This window comes from Vulpes lagopus, chromosome 5 (genome assembly GCF_018345385.1).
Source record: "Vulpes lagopus strain Blue_001 chromosome 5, ASM1834538v1, whole genome shotgun sequence".
NCBI classification, from domain to species: Eukaryota; Metazoa; Chordata; class Mammalia; order Carnivora; family Canidae; genus Vulpes; species Vulpes lagopus.
In genome coordinates, this window is record NC_054828.1 from 100299720 (window position 1) to 100320146 (window position 20427).

Genomic DNA, 20427 nt, shown 5'->3' on the forward strand with positions numbered 1-20427 from the left:
ATCATCCAGGAATAACTGCATCTGGATACCCTTTGGCATGCATAAATGTGGGTATGTGGTGGCCAAAGATATCAGTGTTAATGTTGGTGCCTCTGTGTGAAAACATTGGTACCGTGATATCTGTGTGTTTCTGCAGCAAGTGCCCAAGAAGTGAGTAGATGAGCACATATCTTTGTCAGAACGTGTTTCTGCATTAACAATACAGTAAGAACTGCTGGATGAGTGGCAGTATGCATTTGTGAGTTGTGCGTGAGAATGAGGACTTCTTCATTTTCATGTTTCCTGAAAGCAGTGGAGATAATCCTTACTGGTTCTGCTTTACCAGTGACTCTAACACTCATGCTCCTTAGTTTTCAAGACCTTGGGTATCCCCATCCTTAACCCTTTGAGGGTTCCATTAGGGCTGTAGGCTCTTGAGTAAAATTGCCAGGGTTTGAATCCTGGCTCCATCTCTTTCTATCAACATGAACTTGGACAACCTCCTTTTTTTTTTTTTTTTAAGATTTTATTTATTTTTAAATAATCTTTACATCCAACGTGGGGTTCAGACTTACAACCCCTGATATCAAGAGTTGCACACTCTACTGACTGAGCCAGCCAGGTGCTCCTATCTTGGACAATCTCTGTATACCTCAGTTTCCTTATCTATCTAAAAGGAGAGTAAAATAGTGCTAAACTGAAGCATCTATGACATAATTCATGTAAAGCAATTTGAAATCACCTCCACTGGTTAAATGTCACTAGTGCCACCTCTTGTCACTGCCATCACTTTTACCTCTTAGACTTTATACTGTCATTATGCCTTGATAGTATATTTTCCCCCTTCTCCCTTTCTCACATTATCAACCTCCATCAACTCAGTTACCCCAGCCCTTTTGCCACTGCTGTTGCACGTCACTTTCCCATCCAGGCCACCAAACTAGAGTGTTTCCAGAAGAGCAAAACTGGCAGGGTGTGACCCAACCAAAATGGGTCACTTGGATGGCAGAACCAGAGAATAAGTGCTCCGTGATCTCTCAACTATGGGTGGAGGACAAGAACAGGTGAAAGTAGGAGGGGAACCCCCCAAACTGGTTCCTACAGCAGGCCTCCTTCTTTCTTCTTCCCCCTTGGGGCTTGGCTTGGGGTGAAGTAGGAGGACCTACAGCAAAGCCATACTTATTGTCTGCTTACTACCAGCTTGGGAGTATCCAAGAAACACAGTCAATGTCCCGGTCACTTTGGCTTTTCTAGTCCAATTTGAATATATTAAAATGCAACCTTCCAGCTGTGCAAATCCCCAGGCCATTGAAATAAAAGGTTTTTAACTTTAACCATTAAAGATTTAACTAGCCAATAAATCTAAGTATGTGGGGGGTTGTTACCAAACGTTTATTACATTGCTCTTGCTTTTAACTTAAGAGCAAATGCCAAGTGTGGACTTCCATGAAAAAGACATTCCCTTATGGTCAAAACTGGTATCAGCCCCTCCCTGACCGAAAAAGCAACAGACCACTGTCTCCAGAAGGGTCCATTCACTTTCCTCTCAAATCCCTTTAGGAGTTAGAATGGCTATATCAACTTTACAAACCAATTTGCTTGCTGCAAAAAGGGCCTATAATAGTCTCTTGTTGCCACGGTCAGAACATGACTGACTAAATTAATCCAAAAGTCTACTTTCAGTTTGAGCATCTTGGCGCCAACTTTTCCAGAACCAGATTTTATAAAGGCACAAAGGGGATATAGCTTTAGTGAAGAAAATCACAAAATCTTTCTCCTTTAGTATCTTCTGGGTGAGAAGGATCATGAGTGTCTTGGATCATAGTGCTTCATTCTGCCATTTTTACCTTTAAGACAAGCAAGAGGTCTGCCCCGGTAGTGAAATAAAGCTTTTAATTTACACAAGTGTAAACGTATAGAATTTAACAGTCATATCCACCCTGGACTTAAAAAATGAATAGAAACCAGATAAATCTTGGCCATTAAAAAAAAAAAAAAAAACACAACAAAAACCCAAAATAAAATAAAAAAAAGATCTGACGTACATGTTGAGTTATACCAGCCAACAAGGGGACAGAGCCACATTCCAGATGTGCTATTTTCCTGCCCATTGACAGTTCTCCAACCCACCCCAGTAATAAAAAAGTCCTGAAGTGGATTTTTAAATCTGGCTTCGACTCCTCTTTGCCCGAGAGGCTGCTGGGTGGGTCCTCTGGGTTTTATTTCTCACAGAACAAACCAGTGAGCCCTATTTGTGGGAAATACACAGTAAATTCTGGCCTTTGCTCATGAAACTTCCCTCTGGAGCATTTTTCACATCTAAATAGGAGGTGAATAAAGTTGATAAGCAGTTATATATTTTTTAAAAGTGATTTTACTTCTAGCTTGAAGAGATTTAGCTCAAGATTTTGAGCTCTAGGAGAATGTATCCTCTACTCCCTGGATTATAAACCAGAGTAGAACGACAGTGGTGAACCGCGTGCTTCTCCCGTCCAGTTCAAATCCTAGAGGACACTTTGATTTGCCTTTTAACTGGCAACCCATTCACATCAACTTGACTTCAGATGAGGCTGCTCGCATGATCTCCACCTTTGTCGATTCCTCTATTCCATTGCAACTGCCTAGAAGGAAGCATGAGTCCCAGGGACCTGCGGTGTAGAAGCATTTCCCCTGGAGGACCTCAGCAGTGCCCTTTGATTTGGGAGTGCTAGGGAAAGGCTAAGAAGATACCTTTTAAAGTCTGCTCAATGGGTTGGGAGGTGGAAGCAGTGGAGAACCTACTTTTAAACCCAACCAGAACAGAAGTGAAGTATTGGCTGATTTGCTGGGAATCTCCTTGAGTCTGAGACGCAAATCCAGAAACTCCAAAGACATGTTTCAGCTTCAGAAATTGGAAGAGTTGGCACTATCCTTCAGGAGGCTGGGGTGGGCTATCTGGAGAATGCAGAGTGTCTCACACCAGTCTCTCTCTGGGACACTTCCAAATCAATTTTGCTGTTTCTTCTGCCTTCTCATATTTAAAAATTCCAACCTGTTGAACCTAGAAGAGAGAGAAAAAACAGAGAAACTTCTCAACTGTTACCAGAAACTTTGCATTCTGAATGATAAGCCACTCTAGAAGGAACATTTTTTATTTGAACCCCTGGTACCTGTGCAATTGTACATGGTAGGCTTGTTCTGGGGCATAATTTTGGTGTTCTTGGAAAAGAGGCACCTTTATAATCCTTCCCAGAATGATTACAGTTGCTTAGAAGATGTTCATTTCATTCATTCATTGATTCATTTATCTCATTCATTCATTCATTCATTCATTCTATAAATGTCGCTGGATGCTTTCTGTGTGTTTCTCTGCCAGGCATTTGGTTCAGGGCTATAGGCAGTACAGGACCCAAAGCCCGAATAGATAGCCAGAGTCTTCTGGGATAAAGAAAGTGACCCTTGACTCTATTTCTAGTGGTTATAGACTGAGACCCTCCTCTGGGGGTGTCGAAAACAGGAGCCATTACAGGTTGGATCTTTCTTTACACGTGGCTTTGGTCATCTCCCTAGAGTTATTTCAGATCTCTACTCTGACCATAATCCCCACCTCCGTGGTCTCTTCCACATTCAGTTCCTGTTTCCAGTGAAGGCGGACACTGTTGACTTTGCTTCCCTGCTAGCTTCCTCACCTTCCGCTCCTACCAAGTGCTCTCCCACTTATTATCCCAACCTGGGTGTCAAAACTGGGTCCACCTATGTCTCTCTTGATCTCTTTGCTCCCACCTTCTCCAGAGCCTCTCTGTACCATGAAACTCCTGTCGCTTGCATCTGTCTCTTCTCTGAGGACTTCCGAAGCTTCATCCCAGAGCTCTTCATGGGCAGCCGCCTTGGACCTGAGAGAGGTGACAGATTCCATCTGTCCTGGCTGGGGTCATTCTCCCTCCTGCCAAGACATGGCCCCAGACATGTTTCCTGGCTGCTTCTTTTTCCTTTTCCTTTCTGAAAATAGCTATTTAAAAAGGTTGAAGTGGGCTTCATGAGGTTTAAGGGGGTTTATTAGTTTTAAAAACTACGGTCCCTGTTTGGAGGGAGGGGAAACAGCCGCCTTCTTTTCACATTACGTCAATCCACAGGCGTCTGTAATTTACATTTTTTTAACTCAAATGTTCAGGAATAATGGAAAGGCTGCCTGAAAAAAGCAGATGAAATAAAAACTGGGGGAAATGTGTATTATACAAAAACCAGACCTGTGAGCCTGAGGCGAGACACCCCGATGACCTGGGGAGCTGATTAATGAGGCAGACCAAAGGAAGCCCAGGTGAGTGTAGATGCCATGATTTCTTCGCAGTCACTGACGCCCCTGTGCTGGCATTTCATTTCCCACGCACGACTTCACGGATGGTTTTCATTCCGAAATTTCAGAACCACTGATGTTTCTGCCTGAGGAGAAAAGAATCCCGGACTGTGGAAGTTGGGCAGGTGGGGGAGTGTGGAGGAAAGGAGTTTGGGATGTGGAGAATGGAACCCACCTGGGGTTAGCCTTGCCTCTGTTTCTCCTGGTTCTCAGAAACAATCCTTTCTGACCAGCTAGGTCCCATCTTCACTCCCTCTCCCCTCCTCGCTTTCTGAGAAAAGGGAGATGATCAGTAGGTAGTGAGACCGCAGTGAGAAGTATTAAAGTTTTATTTTGTGACAATCTTCAGTACAATCACTTCATTAAAATAGAGAAACCCAACTCCTAGTCACAAATCAAATATCTGTTTACAAAACAACTTATTCTGGGTATCGTTTTTTCTAGGTATTCTGACTCTCCATGCTAGTTCTGAATGTTCCTTTGACAAATATTTTAAGGTATATCATATGCCAAGGATGGTTTTGGGATTTGGCAACACAAACAAACACGGTCTTTGCTGCCCACTTCGGTGAGGGTGGGGGTTGGGCAAAACCATCAGTGTTGGGTGACGAGGTTTCTGATAGCGGAAGTAGCAGGTGTTACAGTTGATCAGTTCTATTCAGTGGCTGGGACAGAAAGTGGCAGGAGAGGGACCTGGGAGAGTAGCAGGGACCCAACCATGCAGGCTCTTTCCGAGGAGCTTAGACTTCATTCTGTGGATAATGGGAAGTCTTTGAAGGATTTAAGCAGGAGAGTTTATGTCTCTTTGGATCACTTCTGTTCCGTGATGGAAGTGGCCTTAGAAATCCTTTAATTTCAGCCTCTTTTTGTGGAATGTGAAGCTGAGACCCAGAGAGGGAAATACCATTTTTCCTCTCACTACCATTGTCGCCAGCTGGTGTTTTTGCGAGCTGATAGACACCAGCTCTGCCTCTGCTTCCTCTCACTCACAGCAGCCCTTTGGGGAGACTACTTGGAATATCCCCATTTTACTGATGGGGAAACTGAGACCCGGAAAGATGAAGTAATCTGCCTGAGGTCACTTGGCTAGCAAGTACTGAAGCAAGTATTTGAACAAGGTCCGTCCCCTTTCCACTGTTCCACAATTTATAGCAGGGCTGGAACTTAAAACCCAGGCCTGGTGATAATCAGTCTATACTCAGGCACCCGCTGCGTGTGGCATATAGCAGATCCATCTGCTTTCTTGGGACGTGGGCAGTACATCTCATGTCATCTTCTCTGCTTTTGTTGGCCTTGTCTATGCTGACTCTGTGTACTCCTTTGTCATAATGATGCCTCTGTATTTGCCACTTTTTAGAAAAGATTTATTTATTTGAGAGAGAGAGGGTGTGGGCATGTGTGCATGACTGGGGGGAGGGCAGAGGGAGAAAATCTCAAGAAGACTCCCTGCTGAGTGCAGAGCCAGACACAGGGCTTGATCTCACCAACCATGAGATCAGGACCTGAGCTGAAACCAAGAATCACAAACTCAACAGACTGAGCCACCCAGGTGCCCCTGAATTTGCCACTTTTATATCCTGTTCTTTGTATATTTTTCAGGAAGATTATGACATGGATATAGCCAATGTTCATGTTCTGAGGAGGACAAGAACTGAAGTCAAGAAAGCTGGGGTGGAGAGAAGTTTTGAGCAGTGGGCAAAATACAATGACTTTGTGGATTCCTACTCTGTTGGCCTGAGGATGCCTGGCTGTGGTGGCTGGGGCGCTTCCAGCTCCAGTGGGTGAGCTGGCCTGTCCCTCTTGAGCTCAGCAGCCCTGAGGACAAGGACCTCCCAAGGCTGGCCACTGTAGGGCCAGCTGTCCCCTGGGACGGACACCTTCAGGTTCTACGGGCGGGGCTCGTGGCTGCGGGGCCTGGTGAAGTCCCAACCACTTGTCATTGCTTCTCAGCTAATGACCTCCTGGCCTGGCCACATCTCAGCTAATTTCTGCAATTAGGGAAGCTTGTTTTCAGAGGCTGAAACAGGAACTTTTCTGAATTAGCTTTTATGGTTCAGAGCCTTTAATTTGAGATTTAAAAAACATCATAGCTCGCCAAAACCAAATAAACTGCAGCTAATGAAATTCGCAGAAGTTCTCAGAGAATGCTTCTTACTGGTGCTCCTGCATGATTTATTGACAGCCGGTTGTAAAAACAATCTTATTAAAGGTCATAATGTTGGGTAAAAAAAAAAAGTCCTTTAATTTATAGCATAATTAGGCTTCCTCCAATAGCTCTGCTGCCAGGGCTGTCACTCAGGCTCTGAGGAAGCACTTGGTGTTTTTCATTATATCACAGCAGAGGAGATCCATGCTCCTAGAGGGCCCACTGACTTTCTCTTTATGGCCTTTTTATTGCTGCTAAAATAGTCAAAACAGGGGGTTGATTAGAGCCGACTGATGCCTACTGATTAGGGGAACACCTCTTGTGGGGGGAGGGGGGTTGGACTTCAGGACATGCCTCCGACAGAAAGGGATGGACTTGTGAAGGGAGTGTGATTGTGCTTCCTGGCTCTGCCCCAGACACTTGTGGATTGAAGGCTGACCCCAGGCAGGCGGGGCTGGGGTGATAAAAGGCAAGTGGAAGGTGCTAATGCCTCAAGGAAGAGACAATCCCAGGACAGGATGTGTATGAGAGTGAGAACCTTAAAAATGCTAATGGGTCCCAAGGTAGAGAGCAGGTTTGAGGGACTGGGTGGTGAAGGAAGCAGCACCAAGGAGCAAAGGTCCTGCCTGCCACTGGCCCTGCAGAAGGAAAAAGGGGGATTCAGTATTTGTGGGTGGGGAGGAGGGCAAGTCCCGGTGTGCCCAGACCAGGAGCCCCTGCATGGATTTTGGGAGCCTGCTCTCCAGGGCTGTGCTTATACACTGGAGGCCCTGGGAGGGGTGGGCGAGTCACACAACACAGCCCCGCATCAGGGATGTACGATGATGGCTGGATCTGACCAGAGGTGCCCTCCTTGCTGCCCCCCACACCCGAGTCCTCTCTCCTTCTCCAAATCCGAGGCTCCTGTGAGGAGGTCAGAGTTGCAGCTCTGACCACAGAGAGCCCACGGCCCTAGGCCTATCTTCGGCCACTGCTTCCCAGTTCCAAGCCCTGATCCCCCACTGCCAGGCCAAAGGTACTACATGTCCTGGACCTGCCTTCGCTCTGCAGGCTGCGTGTGTGTGTGTGTGTGTGTGTGTGTGTGTGGTGTGTGTGTGTGGTGTGTGTGTAACAGACTGTCCTATCTCCAGTGTATGGTATGGCCACGGTGACAGGGGAAGGGCAGGGAGACAGTGCTGTTAGGTTGGTGTGCGGTCTGGGCCCCGGGTGTGGCCTGGAGCCGACTGAGCAAGAGAGAGGATGAGGTGGTTGTGGGGCTTTGGCAGCCCCAGTGATGGGTCTGCTTCTCCTCAGGTGCCTTAGCTGTCTGCCTAATGCTGGAGCGAGTGCTCCAGGGCCCACCATGTCTCATCTTGTCCTTTCCTGTCCTGTCTAGGCTCTCTTCTGAGTTTATCAACTGCTCAAGGTGAATCCAACGTCCTGCGTGAAACTGGTGAGTACGTGTCAGTCTCTTGGCATTGATCAACTTTCAGAGGGCCAAGAAACACAGTTTCTTGCTCCTTGAAGCTGGACCTGTGGTGATGTCACCTGTGGGCACTTGAACTGACAAAGTCCCCTCTGCTCTTCTCACTAGGTCCCAAGTGGGATGAGCTGGGAAGGCTCACATGGTACTGTGTCTACCCCAGGAGGAGCAGAGGCTAGAGCTGAGCTGGAAGGAGGACCTTGTGGTAGAAACTGGTATTTTTCTGAGCAGTTCCTTTAGATTTTTTCCGCCTAGTTATAACTTCAGCCTGAGAGAGAGGGGACATGACAACTTGCTCCTTGGACCAAAGTCTTTAATCATGGCATTCAAAGTTCAAGCAGGGAACACTGTTGAGCACCTACCTAATGTGCCAGGCACTATACAGGAAGGAGTGATCTTAAGAAGTTTCCAGGCTGAGGCAGAGGTGGGGGAGGGACATTTTACAGTCAATTATATTCTATGTGGTAAATGCCACCCGCTGATCTTTCTCCAGTGGACGAGGGTGTATGAAAGAAGAAGCAAGTAACTGTGGAATGTGTGTTCATCCGTGATGGGATGTGTGAGAGTGCATGTGAACGTGTAGTCTTTGGGTGTGTGTATGTTGGCGTGATGTGAGTGTAAAGTGACATCAGTGTGAGAGATCGTGTGTGTCAGTGAATGTGTGTGAGTGTGCAAGCACGGGTGTGATGCTGTAGTGTGGGAGTGTGGGAGTGTATCCACACGAGTGTGTGTCAGTGATAGCCTGGGGAAGCTGGCCTGGGGGCCAACAGAGTGGTATCTGCTCACACTGCTGGGACCCAGTGGCCTGCACCGGGCTGCCACCCAGGAGGCGACCAGCACGCAGTTTTGGAATGCACAGCCGCCTCTCCCAGTGCGGGGGAAACAGAAGCTCCTCTGTCAGCCTCAGCTGTGCTGTGGTTTCTTGTCAGGAGGTTTTGTCCTCTTGGACAAAGACAGAGAGCAGGACTTATGTTCTTCTAGATGTTAGTAACTAAATCTGGAGGGTAAGAGGATACATTCTTGAAATGATGAAGCGCGAGTAACATCCTGCCCCTTTCAATGACCGTAACTCCAGGCAAAGTGTGGTAGTTAATTTTAGTTTGCTTCTAGAAATTTTTCATACTTGTTAAATATTATCAAGTTTTTTTTTAATCCAAAGAGGTGTGATTAGAAGAGGAATCTGGCTTTTCCATGCAAACTTGTGCTGTTAGGGTGTCCAAGCTGCTTGGGGGTGCTGGCATCTGGATCCTGGAATTTCTTCAGACTGCCCCCCACTAACTAAATTGGCCTGCTTCAACCTGCAGCTTCTTGTTCTGGCCTTCTCTGCTCCAGCCATCCTGCCCCTGGGCTCTGTGTCCCAGCCTTGGTCGTTTGTCTGGTTTTCCTGATTGACAGCCCACGTTAGAGTCACATTTCCAAGCTGATCTCGGCCTTTTGCAACAGAGCACAGCTCTGGAACTTAGCTGGGGCCTCATCCTCTGAAATCCCACTTTCCCTGCCTCACATTTAGCTCTGTCGCCAAGGGGCCCAAGGCTGGGTACCCCTAACCAGCCTCCCAGGGTGGGGAATGAGGCTGGACATTAAGTCAGGATGAGACATGATCTTTAAAAATCTAGCTTCTCCTTTGGACTCTTCTATATATCTTCTCTCTCCTTAGAAGCTGGCAATTATTCAGCATTTATAAATTGAAGATAATTCCATTTCCTGATGACTCCTGGCAGCTCAGGTTTTGGGGTAAAAGAACTCTCATCCCAGTCTGCTGTTTGCAGAGGAAATAACTAAAATGCCTCTATTTCTCAGCTATGGACTTCCAAGGTCTGATTCTTTCCAAATAGATTTCTGCGTATTAAATCCTTTAATAATGGCAATAGTCTCCTATAGATTTTAAACCCAAAGGACAATTTCCCAAGGCACATTTCAAGTTACAAATTGTAGACAGCTGTCGGTCAAAGCCACTGGATTGTGGGGGCAGTGTGGTTTTCTCCCTGGAGACCATTCCTTTCTGTCTTTCCTTTGACCTAGGGTGATGTTGGAATTGGAGTCAAAGTTAGGGCTGAGTGCAGTGCAGGATAGATTGGAGGTAGAGTTAATGTTTGAGTTATTTAGTGTCAGCATGGGGCTAGATGAGTCTTGGGCTGGAATCCAGTTGTGGTGTTAACAAAGAGGGTAAGAGTCGGGTAGGGTTTGGGTTAGCTTGTGGTTTGTTGTTGGTATTTGGATTAGCGGTGGGTCAGCTGCTTTGCTGAGCTCTGGGAAGCTCTTTGGTGGGGCCCTCAGTCTGAGAGTTGTGCCACACCTGATTTTGTATGCTTTCTGGGACCAAACCCTTGGTCCTGCTATGAAATTTTGGGCTGAATAAGATAAGGCCTTCCCCTCCCCCATCTCCCAGGAGTGTTTGGCATTGAGATGTCACATATGAACTCCATGATAGCCTCCTGGGAAGCTTAGTAAGACTCAGTGTTGGGGTTTATCTCTTCTGCCTCCTGTGGAGGCAAGACAGCAGGAAGAGGCAGTGGGCCCTGGTGTTTGTCTATCTTCTTATACTGCTGGGCAGTTGGGACAGGACTATGAAACTCAGGCTCAGGACCTGAGGCACAGAGTCAGTTGCTTGTTCGGTGGGTGCCTGCAACCAGAAACACATCCTATTTAGTCTTATACCTGGTGCCCAGCTGATCAGTTTTTTCCCCGTTTTAATCACTTTAAAGAAATACTTGGGAATGGCAATACATCGATTCCATTCCTCTGCCCCCACAAAGTGATAGGCAGGCAGCATTTCAGTGCCTTTCTGTGAAAGGGTACCAGGCAAACACAGATAAAGAACTCACATGCCCCCATGCACACCACCTAACCTTTGGCAAGCATCATCATGAGTCTGAATGTTGTCCCTTTTGTTTTTTCTCTTGCCAAGGCCACCATATCCTATATTCTAGTCATGCTGACATGACCCTAAACACCAACCCCAACATGACTCTATAGCTTTGTTCATGCTGCTCATCTGCCCGAATGCCCTTTCCCCTGTCCATCTCTCCATGTACCTAACAAGTCCCCTCATCTTCCAGGGTGAAACTCTTGTGACATTACATTGTAATATTGTACAGGATTAAATACAGGAATGGTGTCTTATTTATACCATCTCCCCAGAACCTTGCATAGGGACTGGAAGAGAGTGGATGCAAAATCAATGTTTGTTTAAAGAGTCGAGTGCAGGAAAGACCAGGCCATCAGGCTGATGAGTTATACTGATTTTATTTAGACTTAGGCCATTTTATAGAGCACCCTCAACTCTTCTCTAACTGAATGCCATCCCTCTTCATCCTTCCTGACACCACAACTTTATCTTTGTGAAGATAAGTATCACTTCCCTGACCCTTTCCCCATTGTGGTGGCTTGGAGATGCTGCAAATTCTTTGATATCCTCCCTATTAAGAAATGGAGTCTAATCCCCTCCCTTGGATCTGGGCTCATGCTAGTGATTTGTTTGGCCAACAGCATGCCTTGGGAATCAATATCTGGAATTTTCAAAGTAGGTCATAAATTACCTTAAGCTCTCATTTTGGTTTCTTGAAACACTCCCTCTTAGCCACCATGTAGAAAGTCCAGTTATTCTTAGAACAACATGCGGGTAAAGCCACTAGATCAATAGTCTGAGCTAAGTCCAGCCTTCCAGGTATCGCGGCATCAGAAATGTGGGCAACACCATCTTGGACCCTCCAAACCAGACCATCTGCTGGCTGATGTCATTGAATGATTTGCATGAATACCATGTAGGAGAGATGCATCACGTAGCTGATCCTTTCCCTAATTACCAACCCACAAAATTAGAGGATAAAATAAAATGGTTGCTGTTTTAAACTACTAAATGTTGGCATGGTTTGTTATACAGATAATCAGAACACCGTTCTTTTTCCTTCCTTCCTTCCTTCCTTCCTTCCTTCCTTCCTTCCTTCCTTCCAAGCATGATACAAGTTTTTTTTTGTTGTTGTTTTGTTTTGATACAATCACAAGGATTACAGTCATGAGCAGAACATATTCAGTCCTACCTGTAGAGGCTCACAGTCTAATGGAAGAGGTGGTATTATACAATAATACAAATAAACATATACTTTAAAAGATTATGAATTGTCATCAGTGCCATCAAAGTAAAGTGCTATGAGAAACAATGGGGACTCAAGGAGGTTTCTCTAAGGAACTAATATTTGAACTGAGACTTAAAGGTGACAACAAAGGGCTCATTTATCACACCCTGCCCCTGCAGCCAAGCTCTGGGCATCTCTTGATACCTTCTGATGGAGATGGAAGCATTTTAGAAAAAGCAATGTAAAGGGTGGGGTGGGGCAGTGAGAACTTGAGGAAGGAACAAACCTCAAGTGAGCCTGTTCCTGTGTCCTCAGTCTCACTGCCTGTGGAAGGAGGGGACTAGAGGAGTCCAAGGGTTAAACAATTTATTTCCCAAAGAAAATCTTTTGTTAGTACTTTTTAACTATTTTAGGTGCCACGAGCTTCTCTAGGAACCTGACAATGTTGTGGAAACTTGCCCTGGAAATTTACACACACACAGACACACACATACACACGTGAGTATGCTCAAAATCTGCGCCAGAATCTTGCCTGAGATGGATAGTCCACAGTTACCAGTATTGACCCATTCTGTTTTAAAAAGTCCTTTTTTAAAAGATTTTATTTATTTATTCATGAGAGACACAGAGAGAGGCAGAGACATAGGCAGAGGGAGTAGCGGGCTCCCTGTGGGGAGCCTGATGCAGGACTTGATCCCAGGACCCCAAGCCAGAGGGAGATACTCAACCATTGAGCCACCCAGGCACCCATAACTTTAGCCTCTAAACCAACCTACAAATATTTCTTCTTTCTTATTTGAAAATCTTTCCTAGAATATAAAGGTAAATTCTGATTTGCCATATTCACTTTTCTTCCATGGCCATTGACATGACTCCTCTGCCCTAAGTATATTGTCAAGAGTGGGTCCATACCTTCCTTTCTGTGCTTGGTATAATTAAAGGGGCCTTTGTGCTCTCTTAGGAATTATTTTTCTTCCTTGTCTCAACACTTTCTGTGCTGTTGCCTTCCTAGAACTCTCCAACTATGTCAGAATTGCTTTCTTTCAAGAAACTGAGTCTATTGGAAAGCATTCTGGTTAGCTGTGCATTTTTAGATTCCAGGGAAAGATGTGGTCCTTCTTGCTGACCCACAGGCAATGACCAGGGAGCTCAGAGCCCCCTGTTTGTACAACTCCTCCTTCTAAGGACCTAGTGGTGAGAACCCTACTGGTGCCTCCATGGGGTGATACATTTTGGGAAAGTGCCAACTATTTCAACCACAATTGCTAAGATGTCTACCTCCTTCTACTCTGATTTCCTTGCCTTCACATTTCTGCTTGCGATGAGTGGCCTTGGAGGGGGTGAGAGGGTTTGTTGAGAGCTAGTGAAGGGGAAGCTGAGTTCAGGATGTGTTTAGTCTGGCTTTAGTGAGATGTATTTGTGAGGCTTCCAGTCACTCATGTGTAGTTAAATTATTGCCAGCCATCTGCAACGGAGAGGGCTTCCAGGGGCTTCTCTGCAGTTCACTGTGCTAACTTACTGGCACCTTGAGGTGCTCAGCTGGAGATTGTGCATGGTCTTATGCAACCCCACAAGAAATGTTTAGGTACCAGAGGAGAAACAAAGTTTGGAATATATGGAAACTGTATTGATTTTCTAGGGATGCTGTAATAAATGACCACAAACTGGATGGTTTAAAACAAAAGAAATGCATTCTCTCATAACTCTGGGGGCCAGATGTCTAGCACTCCCTCCAAAGGCTCTAGGGAAGAACCCTTCTTTGCCTTCTTTGTCTTTTTCAGCCCGGTGTTTCTTGGCACGTGTCTGCGTCACTTCATTCTCTGTCACTGTCTTCACATGGCCTTTTCCTCAGTGTTCGAGTCTTCTCCTCTTCTGTCACTTATAAGGACACCGTCATCGCTTTTAGGGCCCACCAGGGTAATCCAGAATGATGATCAAGTTCTTTAATCTAGTCACACCTGCAAAGACCTTTTCTTCAAATAAGGTCAAACTCACAGGTCCATGGGGATAGCACAGGGACATATCTTTTTGGTCACTACCAGGCAACTTGCTACCGAACCATATGTTAGTCTGGGAAGTTTTTAATTTTCATTCATTAGAAAGGTAATGCTGTGGGAATTTGGTTCTCATCACCAATGCTAGGTCACAGTGAAAATTCTCTCCTGCCAGGAACATACCCAATTGTAAATGTGCCGTACATTTTTCTTTTTTTTTTTTATGAGAAATATGATTTAATCAGAATTCCTGTGTTTATAGAGCACACATTTGCAGCAATGCTACAAATTGCTAGAATGCTTATCTGTAAAGTCATATGTTTGTGATTCTTATCACTGAATCGTATAAACAATATTTAATTTTCTTATTTAGTACTGACATCGGTGAGTTAATACAACACTCATAATAAACCTCTATAGTCAGAACATCAACAAACTGGCTCCTTAATATTATTATCAATTCAAAGGACATTTAAGATGAGTCCCTATACAAGAAAACTTGACATGCTCTGAAATACTATAGCTCATATATGGAAGGATCTTGATAGTGGTTTTCCCAAATATGACAACAATCCTAAAAATTTATGTGACATTACCAATATCAAGTTGTGAAGCTGAAACATTTTTCCTAAACCATCAATAATAAAAAACAAATTTTGATTAGCCATGCTGGAAGGAAAACTGAATTACTTTTCTGTACTCTCTAGAGAAGATAATACCGTAAAACCTTTGATACAAGAGGAATCAATAAAAAAAAGTACACAAAAACCCCCACTTTTTTTCCCCTTAAAGTATTGTAGGGACATATCAAGCAGTTAATTGATAAACACATGTTATTTTTCTGGGCTTTGTGATTGTGGTACTTATCAGCATAAAATTTTAAAAAAATTTTCTTATGAATGATTTTCTTATTCTAAATAAACATATACTTTTGTGTCTAATTTTGTATTCATAAATTTGCCTTCTCTTTCTTAGAGTCCCTGCTTTTCAAGTTACGCCAATCTTAGGCCCATGTCATGAAACCTGTCTGACCCCTGGCTTTGAGCCCTTCACTTTGAGTGTCTTGGTTCATCCTCCAGCCTTTGTTTTTGTCTGTGTGTGTGTGTGTGTTCCCCAACTTGCCTTCTCCCCTGGCCCATATACGTGTTCCGGTTGCTCTCAACCCAAGGATGTTTCTGTCTTTGCAGTTACTCCTTCAAGTGGCACTTCTGCCTCTTTCCTCTTGCTGCCAAAGAGCTAGTTGAGGACTCTGCTCTTGCATCCCCACACTGCTGCCACCATCTTATAAAAACAGCTGTCTGCGGGGTCACCAATGGCTCCCTACTACTTGCAGCATTCTGGAACAGCTTTATCAGGTTCAATGGCTTGACCAGCATGCAGGGGATCCCCCCAAGTCCTAGCAAGTGGTTCTGGGGTGCTCCCAGATTTCTTACACATATCTTAAGTAGTCTTTATTCACTATCATTTCCTCAAACATCAGATTCTAGCACACAGTAGGGGAGAGAAGGGGAGCGAATAGGAATCAAATGCCAGGCATGTTCCAGGCTTCGTGCTGGGTATTTTCATACACTTCATTTATTTTCATATACCTCACAGCAACCTGGGATTATTGCTTATATTAATTGCCCTTTTATAGTCAACTGAACATGGAAGAGCCAACCAATTGGGAAACAGATATTTAAGAGACTTGCTCAAGATTTCACTTATGGGCACCTGGGTGGCTCAGGTGGTTAAGACACATTAAGTGTCTGCCCTTGGCTCAGGTTATGATCCCAGGGTCCTGGGATTGAGTCCTGCATTGGGCTATCTGCTCAGCAGAGAGCCTGCTTCTCCCTCTTCCTCTGTTGTTCTCCCTGCTTGTGTTCTCTCTCTCTTTCTCTCTCTCTGTCAAATAAATAAATAAATAAATAAAATCGTCTAAAAAATCACTGTTAATTGGCACTAAAGCTGTACTTAGCCAAGGCTTGTCTGTTTCTATTTCAAGTGCACACTGTCTGCTAAGATTTCCTGTTTCTGGATTACTCTGGAGCAGGGGCACGATTATTTCTCTGATAGAACTGAACTGAGAGTGCCTTCCCCTTGGAACTCTGTCTTCCATTAACTGTGCTGATGCTCCACTGTCCTGATTCTTCTCTCTCCTTTCCCGCTGCCTTTCCTAGCTTCTTACCCTTGAATTCCATCCTCACTCCTCTTCTCTCTGCTCCCTCTCTCTTGCTTGTTCATGTGGTTATGCAGCTGCAGCAGTCACATCTCGGGGGTTGATGTCTCCTGTGAAATTGCCAGTTGGGCTATCTGATCCCAGCCACAGTCTTGTTTCTAGTATATCGCGCCACCCAGGGCTTCCGCTGGAGTTTCTGTTTCAGTGCAACTATCTTCTTCTTGTCTCCTTTACAAGTCATCTTCTCTTGAATTCCCGTCTTCTCAGTCACTCAGATTTCAACCCAGGGGAGGAGTGTCATCTTTGTCTCTTTCCTGTCCCTTGCTCCTTTTAGTTTATCCAACAAACATTGTTGTATATTTACTATGTACCAGGCTAGCCACTGGGAGCTCACTGGAAATTCACTCATTCAAGGCAGACAGAGTCCCTGTCCTCAGGGAGCATGTACTGTAGTCATAGTTTGTTGATACCAGCTCTCCGGGGTTCCAGTCTTTGCCTTGCCATTGCTATTTTCCTAGTTTAAGTCCTGGCTGGCCCAGGCTTGGACTATGGCTATCGTCTCTAGCATGGTCTTATTGCCTCTGCCTCTGCTCCCCATGGAGCCCCCATTCTCCCCTGTTCTTCAAGGAAAACATAACAAATAATTATATTTTATCCTCTGTGCTAAGAAAGGCTGAGCACGTTTGTCTCTTTTATGGTTCCTGGACAAGCTCTAGTCCCTGGATGAGATTTAGAACTCATTCTGGCTTCATCAGTAGCACATACACTAGTCACCTCTTGGGTGGATTATTTCTTCATCCCTCTCATGTTGAGTCTGGTGAGCTTCAGTTTTAAAGGGTCGCCTTGGAAAAAAAAAGGGGGTCGCCTTGGCCTGTACATTGGCCAATTTGAATTGCATTTATAAAGGATTCTAAATAAATATCTTCCTCTAGCTGTCTCTCCCTTAGCAGAATTCTACTCTTTTTAAGCGCCTGCTCCACTGTGAAGTCTTCACACCCAACTGAATGCCATTTTTGCACTTGCAGAGCTTACTGTGGGTGCCCTTTTCTGGGGGGCACATTGCTTTGCAACGTAGAATTATGTCTTCCATAAGCAGGCAAACTCCTTGAAGGCAGGGGCTACACTTTGCTCATTTTTAATCTTCTGGCTACCTGCCATCATGCCTTGCCCATAACAGCTACTAAATAGATGTTGGCTGAGTTAAATGTGTTTTCTCTAGTTTCCCTTTCTTTCCATTTTCCATCCTTGCCTCTACACTCTGTCTCCTTCTTCTTTTTTCCTTTTTTTCAGATAAGCTCTACAACCAATGTGGGGCTTAAACTCATGACTCTGAGATCAAGATTCGCACACTCTACCGACTGAGCCAGCTAAGTGCCTCAGCTTCCTTCTTCTTGCCTTTGCCCTGGTGCCATTCTGCCTGTTTCTTCTCACATTCACAGAGCGCTGGCTCTAAGAGAAATTTCAGATCGTAAGTCCAGTGTTTCCTAGGCTAGGCTATCATCAGAAATACCTGGTAGCTTTAAAAAAAGAACCCTTTTTATTTAAAAAATTATATTGGGGTATATCACATAAACAGTAAAGATTACAAAGCTTAAGTGCACAGCTACATAAATTTTCTTTTTTTTTGCATAAATTTTCTTACCCTTGTAACTACCATCCATCTCAAATATTCAGAACACTCCCTCATGCCTGCTCCAAGTCAATATCAACCTCCACAAAGGTAATTGCTATTTTGATTTATCTCATAATAAATTAATTTTGCCTGTTCTTAAAATATACATAACTATATATAGTTTTTTTGTGTGTCTGACTCCTTTATTTCAACATTTTGTCTGTGAGATTTATGCATTCTGTTATATCTGTAGTTTAATCTTTTAAATTGTGATATACTATTCCATGGCATAAATCTAGCACCATGTATTTATCCATGCTACTTTTGATAGACGTTTGGATTGTTTCCAGTTTTTGACTTTTACAGATAAAACTGCTATGAACATTCATCTACATTTCTTTGGTGGACATATGCTGTATTATTCAGAGTTCTCTGGAGAATCAGAACTAGTAGTGTGTGTGTGTGTGTGTGTGTGTGTGTGTGTGTGTGTGTGTGGAGAGAGAGAGAGAGAGGAGAGGTTTATTATAAGAAATTGTCTCACATGATTATAGTTGACAAGTCCCAGGATCTGTGTTTTGCAAGCTGGAGACCCAGGAGAAGTGAACCAAAGGTGAGCTCAGAGTCTGAAGGCCCGGGAACCAGGAGAACTGATGGTGTAAGTTTTAGTTTGAATACTAGCAGGCTCAAGACCCAGAAAGAACTGGTGTTTCAGTTTGAGTCCATAGGTCCAAAAGAACTGATGTCTCAGTTCAAGGCAGTCTGGCAGGAGGAGCTCATTCTTACTTAGCCTTTTATTCTGTTCAGGTCTTTGATTGATTGATTGGAAGAGACTTACCCACTTTAGGGAGGGCAATCTACATTACTCAGCCTACTGATTCAAAAGTTAACCTTATCCAGAAACACCCTCGCAGACACACCCAGAAAAATATTTGACCAAATGTCTGGGCACTCTATGGCCAGGTCAACCTGATCCCTAAAATTAGCCACTATAGACACACTAATTTCTGTGGGGTATGCAGAAAATGCATACATACATACTCAGGATCAGAATATGTTTAGCTTTAGGAGATACTATCAGTTTTCCAATGTGATTGTACCAATTTACACACCCATGAGCAAGCTGTTAGAGTTCTACTTGCTCTACAACCCTACCAGCACTTTGTATGGTTAGTCTTTTTCATTTTAGCCTTTGTGGCAGGTATGCTGTGGTCTCAGTGATATGCTACAGCCAGCCTGTGCGGATTGTGAGAGTCAACCCTATATACATCTCTTCCTAATGATGCAATCAGCAATGTCACCTGGGCAGCTTAAAATCGGCCCTGGTGGAAATATTTACACCAAAGAAATGCTTTAGTCCCTAGAAAGTTGGTTGTTAAATATTTACCAGTGACTATTGGGAATGGTATCTCATTTTGGTTTTCATTTACTGGTGAGCTATGGGTAAACCTCTTTTCATGTGTATTCTGGTCATTCATTTATCTTCATTTGTGAAGTGTCTATGTCTTTTACCACCTAAAAAATTAGGTTCTTGATTTCTAATTTTTGTTGTTGATTTGTAGGCCTTCTTTATATATTCTAGTCTGCGTTCTTTGTAGAATACATATATTGCAAATACCTCCCCCCAGTCTGTTAAAGAAAATATATCAGCCTCCTTTTTCACAGATAATGTGTTTTTTAATGTTCTCTTCCAGAAATTGTGATTTATCCCAATCACTTTAAAAAAAAATACAGTTCACTGAATCAGATTTTTGAGCATGGGATACAGGGATATTTTAAAGTTCCCTTAAGTGCAGATGGCTTTTAAACACATTAAGTTTGTCAACTTTATTTGTAATGAATGAAATGCAAGTTGTAACCACAATGAAATGTTCTTTTTCCCATCTATCACATTAATGTAAATCAAAAAGTTGTATAACATACTGTGTTGGCCTAAGATGTGAAGCACTTTCATACATTGTCAGTCTGTGTAAATAGGTATGACTTTTATTTTTATTTTTTTTAGGTATGACTTTTATAAAGAACAACTTAGCAATATCCACCAAAATAAAATAATATGCATGCCTTTTGATCTGCCTGGCAGTTCTTCTAGGAATACGCACAATTTTCAGAATTGTGCACAAAGAAATATGTTACGTGGATATTTGCTGCAGTTTTATTCATAACAGGAAAAGATGGGAAATTACTTAAATATCTATCAACAGCCATGCAACGGAATACTAACAAGTCAGTAAGAAGGAGATAGTTCTCTATGTACAAACGTGGTGTGACTTATGTTATATGGTTAAAAGTAGAATGGGGGATCCCTGGGTGGCGCAGCGGTTTAGCGCCTGCCTTTGGCCCAGGGCGCGATCCTGGAGACCTGGGATCGAATTCCACCTTGGGCTCCTGGTGCATGGAGCCTGCTTCTCCCTCTGCCTATGTCTCTGCCTCTCTCTCTCTCTCTCTGTGTGTGACTATCATAAATAAATAAAAAATAAAAAAAAAATAAAATAATAAAAGTAGAATGGGCATCGTAGAACACCGTGTTTAATTTCTTACCAAATGTGTGAAAACAGATAGTATGTATGTATGTATGTGTGCCTGTGCCGATACCTATACATGCTGGCGTATTAAAATGCATTTATTGAAGGAAACAAGAAATTCAGCTACAGAAATAAAAATTAAAAC

General features: G+C 43.9%; 1 long non-coding RNA gene across 1 annotated transcript in view; it reads left to right on the plus strand.

Moving 5' to 3' along the window:
- Window positions 1–20427, plus strand: part of LOC121491986 — an 89053-nt gene that overhangs the window by 18270 nt on the left and 50356 nt on the right. The window contains exon 3 of the long non-coding RNA XR_005988091.1: window positions 7834–7890. This is a non-coding gene — a long non-coding RNA (uncharacterized LOC121491986). The remainder of the gene's footprint in view (window positions 1–7833; window positions 7891–20427) is intronic.